Source organism: Halyomorpha halys, unplaced genomic scaffold (genome assembly GCF_000696795.3).
Source record: "Halyomorpha halys isolate HHAL.00 unplaced genomic scaffold, Hhal_1.1 Scaffold769.1, whole genome shotgun sequence".
Taxonomy (NCBI): domain Eukaryota; kingdom Metazoa; phylum Arthropoda; class Insecta; order Hemiptera; family Pentatomidae; genus Halyomorpha; species Halyomorpha halys.
In genome coordinates, this window is record NW_027112617.1 from 394,962 (window position 1) to 406,182 (window position 11,221).

An 11,221-nucleotide genomic window follows, 5' to 3' on the forward strand; every position below is an offset into this window, starting at 1 on the left:
ACAACTAAATAAAATCAACCAATTAAGTGTATTAATCAATTAAATGTATTTGCGAAAATCCTAAAAAAAATACCTTATAAAATAATTAACCGAAATTCAAAAAGAATAAAATATTGGAAAATTAATTATTATTTTTTCTTTATACCAACAGAATAATCAACACTCAGCTTTCAATAACACTAAAAATTGCCTAAAATATGAGAGAGACATATATCACAGCTAATTGAGCTATTGTGAGCGATGTACACCCTTCCTGCACTGCGAAGTGGGGGTTGCCTTGAAGATCTACTACCCAGCGTGGACCATCCACTCTATTCACAATACTCCAGGGCACCACCAGGCATCGTAGTCCCTAGGCAGCGATAACTTCGGCACCTCAGTCTCTCTGGATATCTAAGAGTTCTTCGGTGAGTTTATAACATTTTCTTCAATCGAAAGCTTTAAGATTTCAAAACATTGACAGCTTCTACAAAAGAAATTATTGACATAATGGCAAGCTGGTATGGGATATTTGGAAATATATATATATTTTCCAAGCATGTAAAGGAAATTTTAAATATGATCAAAATAAATACTTCATAATAACTAAATAATGTTTTGATTTGTAGGTTAATTTTCTTCTTAACTGATTTTATTTATATACAAAAATATACTGAGTAATAGTTTAACATTTTTTATGAAAATTATAAAATATCTAATTCACAAGTATAAAAAAAATATTCAAAAGCATGTCCTTCACCTTCGTTTTAGTAACTAGAGATTAAAAACAAAATTTATTTTTTGTTATCTTTCTCATTTTTTGGTTGAAATAAAAACTATTTCAAAAATATATGGTATCGCTTCAGTTACATAGATTTTATAAAAATGTGTTTCCTTACTAATTTACTCTTTTTACTTTGTTTTAAACAGAGTTTGGCATCCGTGGAATTTTTTTTTAGGAATAAAAAATAAGGAAAATATTTTGTATAACAAAGTTGTGAATTTTGAATCACCTTGAAATCAATTAACTTTAACTTAATTTTTATTTTTTTAATTTAGCAGGAGTTTCATCTCACAACTGTTGTACCACATGTTAGATAAGGATTTAAACTATCGGTTGTTTGTCTTATACTGATCCTTAAGATAGTAGGGGAATTTAGAAATTCAAAAAAACAATGACACCCATTTCTCCGTGTCGTGGATAAGGTTAATGCTAAATTTAATTAAAATTTGTATTTTATTCACAATACATTTGATTCACAATTCACTGAATTGTAGTCCTAATTCACTAAAAAAAAAAAAAAAGCCATACAAGTGTCAACTGAAACTTCATTGGAGCAGTGTAATTTAAAGTAAGGAAGCAGAATAATTTTAATAAATTTTTGATTTTCTTTTTAGAAAGTCTGGTAAATCAATTTAAATAATTTTTTGGGGGTAAAAACATCCAAAAATTGAATATATTTTATCCTATATTTCCTTTTTTGTTATATAACGTTTCGGGACTATAGTACCATATTCATGTACCTTAATAAACCACATTTTTGTCAAACGTTTAATTCCACTAAGGAAATCATATCTGATGTTATTATGTCAGTAGATGACATGATTTCCTTAGTGAAATTAAAAGTTTGACAAAAATGAGGTTTATTAAGGTACATGAATATATACCTATATATGAATATCCCGAAACGTTTTTTAACAAAAAAGGAAATATAGGATAAAACATATTCAATTTTTGGAAGTTTTTAACCTCAAAAAATTTATTGAAATTTTAATAATGTATCTGGATTATAAAAGTAGAAAAAAGGTTTGAAAATGATCAAATTTAAAAAGGCCAAAACATTACTAAAATCTTAAAAATACATATACGTGTAAAAAAAAAGTAGTTAAATATAAAAATCAAAAAATTATATTCTTAAATAATTTTATTTTTGTACAAAGTGGATTTAATGTAATCATTGAGTTTTTTCTTGGATCTGTCTGATTGATTGTTAATAATTTTAAATATTAATCCCACTAAAAAAAGAAACAACAATAATTTGTTTTCTTGATATATCTGAAAAATTATGTAGCATATATGTTGAATATACGTGTAGAAAAATTAAAAATCACTATATACATAAAGGTCAATATCACACAACAGCAAAATTGCATTGTATTGTCAACACAAATTCTTAATCATGCGGGCTTTTAGCAGTAAACTTTTCTCAATGATGAACAGTATCTAATTTATTGCATTGAGAAATTAGATGGTGTGGTATATTTGTGCATTCGTTTGTTTTTTTCTTTGAAAAAAAATTTAAAATAACACTTAAGGAGATTCACATAAACACAAAAGAAATAATTAATCAGTGCATTAGGAAAAACCTAAAAAAATATTAAAATTTTTTAACTGTATTATAAAACAGCAGTGCAACAATAAATGTATTCGAGAATTAACAAAATTAATTGATATTTCATTGCAATATTGACGAATTATCAAATAAAAAATAATTACTTAAAAAAAAAAAATAGTGCTTTTTACAGCATCCTGAGGAACTGTTGTTTGCAATGTAGCAAAGGCTCGAAACGGATTAGAAACACACACCTTTTTTATTACGTGTTTAATGTTAGCAAAGATTAGTAGAAACAATTGTTAGTCTTATTAGTAATGAAAATTCGATTTTATGATAATGGATTATGGATTGAAATAAAGTATAAACAAAAGACAAAATCGTCTAGCAATGTTTGGTATTTTCTTTCTTAACTACCATTATGTTCAAATGATTCTTCATGTCAATCTTATGAAAATTTGTTCATATCTCAGTTTTATTTGGAAATTAATTTTTCAGCCGTAGACGAATTTGTAAATTTTAAAAATAACCAAAATGTATTTTTTTTATATAAATTTTCCTCTGATTAATCTAGTACATTTATTTTTCAAAAATGGGTTAAATTTTGACCATATTGGTGGTAGCATCAATTAATTTATTTTTCAAATCTTTTTTTTCCTGAGACAGAGCTGCTGATAGTGAATACGATCAACAGAAAGGAAAAATTAGGTAACAAATATAAAAATATTAGAGCAAAGTCCTAATGACTATGATACGTTTTCTAAACTTAATTGATAATTAATTTTATCTCAAATGTTTAAACTCTTTTCAATCGGAAATGGCTGTGGCATTTCTATTAACGGATCGTGCAGTTACAGGTTCTATTTGCGAGTTTAGGTGTAGAAACGGATGCCTTTCGTCCTCTAGAGTATAATTGAGTAGCTTTTAAAATAAGAACTAACGATCAAGTGTTAATTAAGTCAAATGAATCATCAGTTATGTAAAGAAGAACTCAATAAATTTCCTTATTTTTGAAAAAAAAAAAACCTATCAAACCAAATCGCTTTAGAATCCAATTTTCTAAAACAGTCCATCTTTCTTATGGGTGTTTCATTGATTAGGCGTGATTAAAATATATTTTATGAAGATGAAGTCTCAATTAAGCTACGCATCAATGATGCCGAATTCTTACGAGAAGTTGAAGTATTTAACAATTTAGTGATGGTGACTTGCCCATCTCTTGTGGTCAGGCTTCTTAGAGTGAAGAGGCCCACAACCTTAGATGAGTTCCTGGAAGAAGGAGTATAATTTCCTCCTTCGTCAGACGCGGGAAGTCTGCCTCGACGAGGGTGTAAATATCGATTTTCCTTACAACCCGGATCGGTGCCCATCCAGCTCAAGCGGTTTTAGGTTCTCCACATGTGGTACCAGTGGCCAATTTCCCACTGTGGGATAGTTAGCCCTGGAATCCTTTGTATCTTTTCAATATCTGCAATACATAATAAACCATAAGAGTGACCATTTTGCCTTCCGTCTCGATTGAATGCTGGGGAAGAATTTCCTCAATGTGGACTCTTTCACCACAATCTATTTCATGAAAATCCTCCATGATGACTTCCTTCTATGGTGGGTACCTATTCACCGACGGGGAACTTCAGTATCGTCTCTAGCCTCTGATTCTTCACAGAATAAAGTATCCTCTTTGAGTAGAGGCTTCAGGTGTATCACTCCGGTCTGCACTTTCAACGTCTCATTGGGCACTCATAGGGTTTACTTTCTGGTGAACTTAAGCGTCAGAATTTGTGTTATGGCCAGTTTCGTTTCTAGATGTTGCGTAAGGTTTTGGCTTCACAAGAAAGGTGTAGAGAAAGTTCTTATGGATACCCAGCAACATGCCTTTTAAAATAGGGCCATGCTCAATTTCGTTCTTTCGTGCCACTCTGCTACAAGACTGAGGCATCTTTGGTCTGGCATTGTTATCTAAGGCAACGATGACTGTTTGATAGTTGACATAGACCATAGCTCAGAATCCTCAGTTATTGAGTTCCTCCAGCAAATAATCGAATTATAGCACCGAATAGAATATTTACCCAAGCGGAGACTTATGGAAAGCCTTTTTCTACCGTTCTCTCCACCTTGTAGTATCTTCTCCTTATTTGGACATTTCTGTTCATTTGGTAGCTGCTGATGGGGTAATATAGGATTCTGTGGGTGTAAAATTCTTGCAACCGCCAGAAAAATACAAATATATCCGACCAATATAATCAAAGATACGGCCAACCTTTTCAAAAGTTTGTGCAGATACACATGGTATAACCGTTCAACTTTTATTAATGTTTTCCAAAAATTCCAAAAATACATTTTTTACAACTACCAGAAATAGATTGTTTAACTTTTTTTTTTAAGACACTGTTTTAATCACTGATACATAAAATCTTTACTGTTATAGAACATCATAATCAAACAGCTAGGTACATAAAACAATGTTTATGTTGGACTTACCGGTGTGTGTGTGTGTGTGTGTGAAGACACTAGATATTGTATTTTTATTATAATTTAAAACTAAATATCTAGCTGAGAATACATTAATTAAATATTCTAAAATATATTCTTATTTAAAGCTAGAACCCGTACTAAGGAAATTCTAAGTGTTTGGTAAATAATTACGTAATTATTTTTTTAATATTATTTCGTACATAATTCCTATAATCCATAATTTGTGTGCCTTTTTTTCAAAGAAACAGTTGCATAATCTAGCCTGATCTTGAATCCATCCCCTCTGAATGCTTCTGTTCCTTTTTGCATATTTCCATTATTCATCTGTTCCTCACAAAGTAATATATTTCCTAGATAATGGCTTTTCTTATAGATCTTGGATATAAAATACAACCAAGGGCAAGTTGAAATTAGAAAGGAACGTTCCGACGTTATTAAGATAATTTCGCATTACGGAATCCTATCTCAAATACGAGGTTATTGCTATGTGTATTTTACTTTTCGCTTAGTTTCTGACCAACGTTATTTTTTAGTCGGTCTTTAACACTTAAAATATAGTTCTGATAAAAAAAAAAAATTGCCGTTACTTTTTGAACCTATTGATGATAAGTTCCGTAATTTGGCAAAAACAAATAAATTAATAATTTCGGTAGTATCAAACTTGTTTAATTATATACCGAATAAAATACGGTTGAAATTTCGTAAATGAAAGGATTTGAAAAAGACAAAAATCGTGTTCACAACTTGGGAATTAGCTTTATTCATTCCTGCTGCCTAAATACATCGGGTTGCAACATTACACAGCATACTAATTAATCAGTGATCCGACATATATAAATTACATATATAAATTGTGATGATATAATATAATAGAAAGATAACATTTTTTTTTCCACAGTTTTATTTTACAATTAATACCAGTCTACAAACTAAATACAAGTTATTCAATTTATTCCTTTTTTCTTTCCCTTCCATTTCACAACCCTTATTTCATTTGATCAACAAATTCCCCTATATAACAAATATTAGAATATTAAAAATAATAAAGTAATAAATAAAACAACAAATAAGATATACAATGGATGCATGCCATCCCTCCTCTAGATAACTCCCCTACTCATTAATTTCCATGCATGTGGTGGTGGATGATTCCCAGGGAGTCAAGTAATATATTCTCTGTCAACCTAGCCACGTCCTGGACATCGACCCTGAACTCCTCTTTCCCGGGCTCCGAACCAGAGGTCTCTCACGTAGAAGTCTCGTTCTCCGAAGCCCACATGGAACTTCTCCTTGAGGAAAGGGATGCAATTATCGTAGATTTCCTTCTTTTCCCTATCTACTTTATTTGCCTGGTCAAGGTCGTTATTTTAATATCTCACGGTGGGATCCAGAATGATTGCAAACTTCCCCTTCTTAGGAAAAACAACTGTATCCGCATATCTTGTGGATCCATCCGTATCGACACAGTAGACCTCGTCAAAGCAGGCAAAATCTCTTTCTTATAGGATATTCATTAACTCGTATTTCACTCTATGATGTTGGCGTGTTATGAGGAGGAAGTTGTTGTGACATTTCCCCAGCACATGTGCTGGTGTTTCCGGCTCTCTGTTGCATTTGCGACAGAGGGACCCAACTTCTCTATCTTGTCCGCTGACACCTGGGACTCCACGTAGGGGTGCATAATTTATATTCAATTTCAGGGCATTGGACCATTCAGAGCCCATAAGTATTTGTTTATCGTATATAAACTTATTTCCTCTCGGGGTCTCTTTGAAATAGCGTACTCCAATGTCCTGCCACCTGCAATTAGCCCATTCCTCGAACGCATTTTCACGTGGCGACTGTCGTAGAGCTTTCACACTCCGATGCCCCTGATCAAAGCCCAATCTATCGGCACATTCAGCAATCTCGGCTGAACAATCCAAAGTGGACTGGAAAAGAGCATCGGGTACACTTGACAGCCGCTGAGCAATGGACCAATGTTCTAGGAGAGCCTCCCATTGGCAGCGGATCAATCCTAGACCTCGGTACCTTCTCGGAGCATACAACATCGCCGTGGAGTTGTTCGCAGGGAGCCCTATAATGGCTTTAACACTTCTGCGAATCATTGTGTCGATGCCATGCAGGATTTCAGGACGTAGCTTTGTGAGGGGAGCAGTTTGGAGAGGGTATGTAAGACCCGGGAACACATATTGGTTGACAATGTTGACCTTCTACTCAGGCTTAAGCAAGCACGAGGTGACGAGCTTATCCAGATTCTTATTCAACTTTGCCACCGAATCCTCGTTGAACTGTAGCTTTTCCGAGAATGTGCATCCTAAATATTTTATAGTTTCGCCTTTTTTCATTGTTAGGATGCTATCTCCGTTCTCGAGGAAGAGCTTCGAGCTTGATTCCAGCTCTCCTTTATTTATGACGATGGCCACACTCTTTTGAGGATTCAATGCCAAAACGATTTCTTTGAACGTCCTCTGTACGCTATCAATAACTCTTTTCGTAGCAACCCTGTCGCACCCTGGTCATCCGCGAACGCTGTGAGGACCACACAACCTTGGTCACTATTGAGCTTATATCCATATTTACTTACAAAGTTTTGCTCACACAGGTCGTGGTGTAGATGGTCTATGGCTAGGTTGAATAGCGAAGACGACAAGGGGGCGCCTTGAGGTACTCCACGCTTTACTCTAATTTGGCTTGTTGTGTGGGCACCTACTGATGTTGTTTGTAGTAAGGAGAGCTGGAATCACATCTCTAAGATTCGGCGACACACCCCTCGCCTTCAGTGAGCTCACAATATGATCATGGCCAACATTGTCAAAAGCACCAACAACGTCGAGAAATACCACCGCACAATTACTTTTCTTACTGCTTTGCATCCTTTCATCCTTCGCGTTGACGTGCACTCCCGAAAGGCCCTTTATAAAACCCCTTTGATTTCTGTGGAAGAGGACCTGTTTCCTAAGTTCATAGTCAAGCACCTTCGCAATAATTCGGCGCACGATCGAATATTTCGTAATCGGCCTTCAGGGTGATATATTATTTGCATCTCCTTTGCCTTTATATATCAAAATCGTGCACCCCCGCCTAAGTGGTTTTGTACATAGGCCACCTTCAGCATTATTTCCGTAAGTCTCTTAATTATATGGGCTATATTAAAGAACTTTATCGTGCGGATTAAAACACCATCCGGCCCCGTCGATGTATCTAAAGAAGTAGATTTTATGGCTTTCTTTATTGATTCAGTTTCTACTGAGATCAAATTCGGCATCGGGGCCTGTTCTTCATACTCCACACACTTACGGAGATTTTCGCTTTCAAAAGGGTCTTATAATTCCTCTCAATTTCAGCCACCTTTAAGGGACATTGCTTAAGAGCGTCGGCATTCATGATATTTTGCACTTCTTTTTTTCTTTTATTATAATAGTTGTATTGTGCAACATCATGCTGATATTGTTCTTGCCGACGACTCCGGTCTGCTTTATTGGCCCTCTGCGGATTTGATACTTTTACGTAATAAAATATTAATATACAACTATAGAATTACACATTTATTTTATTTATTTTTTTTATGAAGAATTGACAACTAAATTTCAAGAACAATCAAAGCGAAATTTCGTAGTTATTTTCAATTGTAGTAGTTTCAGGGTTTTTACGTCTCCATTTAGTAAAAAATCACTATTCAATTACTCAAAATGGCATACAAATTTTGTTTTGGCTGCGATGTTAATTTCTTTTTACAGTTTCTCTCATAAATGGGCTTGTATACTTTAAGGAATCAACTATCAGTATTGTGATTAAGTCAAGTAATATAAAATGTTTTTGTTAGATATTTTATATAATTATATAATTCTTTGTTAATTATATGATCCATGTTCAATCAAAAAGAAATAATGAGCTTCTTGAAGTTAAGACAGATTTCGTTTCAATTTAATTATTGTTCAGATATTATCCAACATGGAAATGTTATAAAATTGTCATTTAAAGCTTTGGTGTTTAGCTCTCAATCGTTTAAATGTATCATTTACTGTCATATAGCTATGACTAGAAGTCAAAATAAAATTTGATAAATAATCATTGTATGATCTTTATAAGTAATGATAAATAAAATAGGACTAAACGTAGTAGTGTTATAATTAAAATTTGACCAAACCACACCTATCTATATGTATTAAAGATTTTATATCTGAATGATAAATATTCTAAAATTATTTATATAGTAGATAGAACTAACTTCTTAACCATTCTTATTGGGACATAATGAAAACACTATTAAATTCCATTCCTCGGAATGCTGTCAGCTCCTAGTATCATCCCTCATTTTCTTTCATTTCGCTTAAGGTTGCTTGGTATACGGAGGGCTGTCTGCTGGGCTAGAGATGAGACTGAAAGACTTCTGATTTTTTTTACAAGATGCATCCGGTTTCCTTGGCGCTCTTATGTCAAGTGGCTTTATCCTACTTCCCAACGGCAATACCTGCTTGGTATTTTTTCCCATATCTTTAAAACCTAGCTGTATCCTTGATCTCCTTATTCTACGTTCATTCACTCATTTATTATATTCAAACAATTAGAACACAACCAACTGATGTACGTTCCCTCATAGAACCGCCTCCCATCTTTATTCGCCAATCCTCCTGCGTATTTTCCATCAAACAAAACCTATTTCTTTAACTACTCTATATAATCATACTTTGATGTATGGCCGATGTATATACCCATAACATTGATTACCACGATAAATTCCAATTTTAACCTATAAACCTCAACTTTGTATTTTGTATATTTGCGAACCAATTAATAATGAAGTGTGAACCATGTATTTATTCTTTTAGGACATTTGTCTCAGAATATAAAAAAAAATTTATTTCATTATATAAATTGAGGGATTATATGGTCACTTCACTATTTTTATAAGGAATAATGGTTTTTGTCGCTAATATACATTTATGCACTTGAACATTTCTAAGATTAAAGTTTGTTAATGGAAACCATATTCTAGAACGTAACATCAAATAAAAATTAAGATGTGTAAAAGTAAAAAGATATTCCTAATTAAAAATATCTTCCAGTAGTAAATCAATTTTAGATTTTAATTTTTAATTTCTGCCTAGCGTGAATTGAAGCTTACCTATTTAATTCATCACACTTAAATAAAATGAATTCTACAAGAACACCAGAGAAGTATCATATAATTATAGTCCATATATCTAGTTACTGAAAAGAAGAAAAAGTATAATAAATTTCCATATTAAAAAAAAAATATATACGTATGAATTATTATGTTGTTAAACTTTACAACTTATTTATTTTATTCTCAACTATTTTTACAATTTCCTTCCAACATTTACATAAAATAATAAATAAAATGCTTCTACATTAAATCATAGTAATCTACTATAGTAATTACTAGAATAATTTTAAAACATTGAATATGTTCGCATGAATATCAGTAAAATTCTCTAGCCAGAACATATCTTAATACGAATTTTAGAACCATGCCAATAGCCTTAATATTTCTCAATTAATAGGATTGGGATCGACCCATAGATCAGACTTAGCCAGATGTGTCTGGATCAGCTTAAGGACTTGACCCACTATCAGTGCAATTATCTGTGATCTCCGTTTTAGAATGAAGTGTTATAACAGTGATAGTAAATGAACTTGGAAGTAATTATGTAATGAATATTATTTAACTACTTACCAATATTGAAATTGAGGATGTGTCTGCACTAAAGGAACGTACCCCAGAATGTTTTTAATAGTTGTGAACAGTTTTTTTTATTTTTACGTTCGCTGCATGTCTTCTAGTCTACTTTACATCAAAAGTATTAAATGAAATATGATTTGAATTTTTAAATTTCATTAAAAAAAAATCTTATTGGCTCTTATGCATAAAAAAAAAATTACTCTTCATTATTTAATTTGTGTCTAAAGGTTCAATATTTTGCATTTCTTTCTCAACTCTCAAAAAACCTCACTATTTCTTACTTCCCATTTTAATTGTTGGGCATCGTTTCAGATATTTGTCCAATATCTGGTCTAATATTCAATTATAATAGTAATTTTATACCTGCCCTTTCAGAGACTAGTAATTTACTATTCTTATTTTTAGATTCTACTTTTTTCTCTGTAATTGGACTGTCATACCTGTTTATATTTTTATAATATAACAATAATATCTTTATATTGTTGTTTATATTTTTGGTGTGATTCTTTTTTGAATTATTAACTATCAATTTGAATGATTCAGGGAAAAATCCACCTTGGAACCAAATTAAACTCACATTGTACAAAAGTAGTTTTATTTGTAGCAATTTAATATAATGTGCTTGCATAATATATATCTATATATATATGTATACTCTTATTGATGATATCATATCGAATATTAGCGATATTGTATAATTTAAAAATACTAAAATAAACGTTATCAC

The 11,221-nt window shown here is 32.3% G+C and overlaps 1 protein-coding gene and 1 long non-coding RNA gene across 2 annotated transcripts in view; one reads left to right on the forward strand and one right to left on the reverse strand.

The window, feature by feature from the left end:
• Positions 1–272: 272 nt before the first annotated feature.
• LOC106686054 (uncharacterized) overlaps positions 273–11,221 on the reverse strand; it is a 20,889-nt gene continuing 9,940 nt past the window's right edge. The window contains exon 3 of the long non-coding RNA XR_001343944.2: positions 273–466. This is a non-coding gene — a long non-coding RNA (uncharacterized lncRNA). The remainder of the gene's footprint in view (positions 467–11,221) is intronic.
• The window catches only part of LOC106686053 (sodium-coupled monocarboxylate transporter 2), a 38,696-nt gene continuing 27,776 nt past the window's right edge, over positions 302–11,221 (forward strand). Inside the window, exon 1 of the mRNA XM_014429160.3 lies at positions 302–407. The gene's annotated coding sequence lies outside the window, so the exon portion shown is untranslated. The remainder of the gene's footprint in view (positions 408–11,221) is intronic.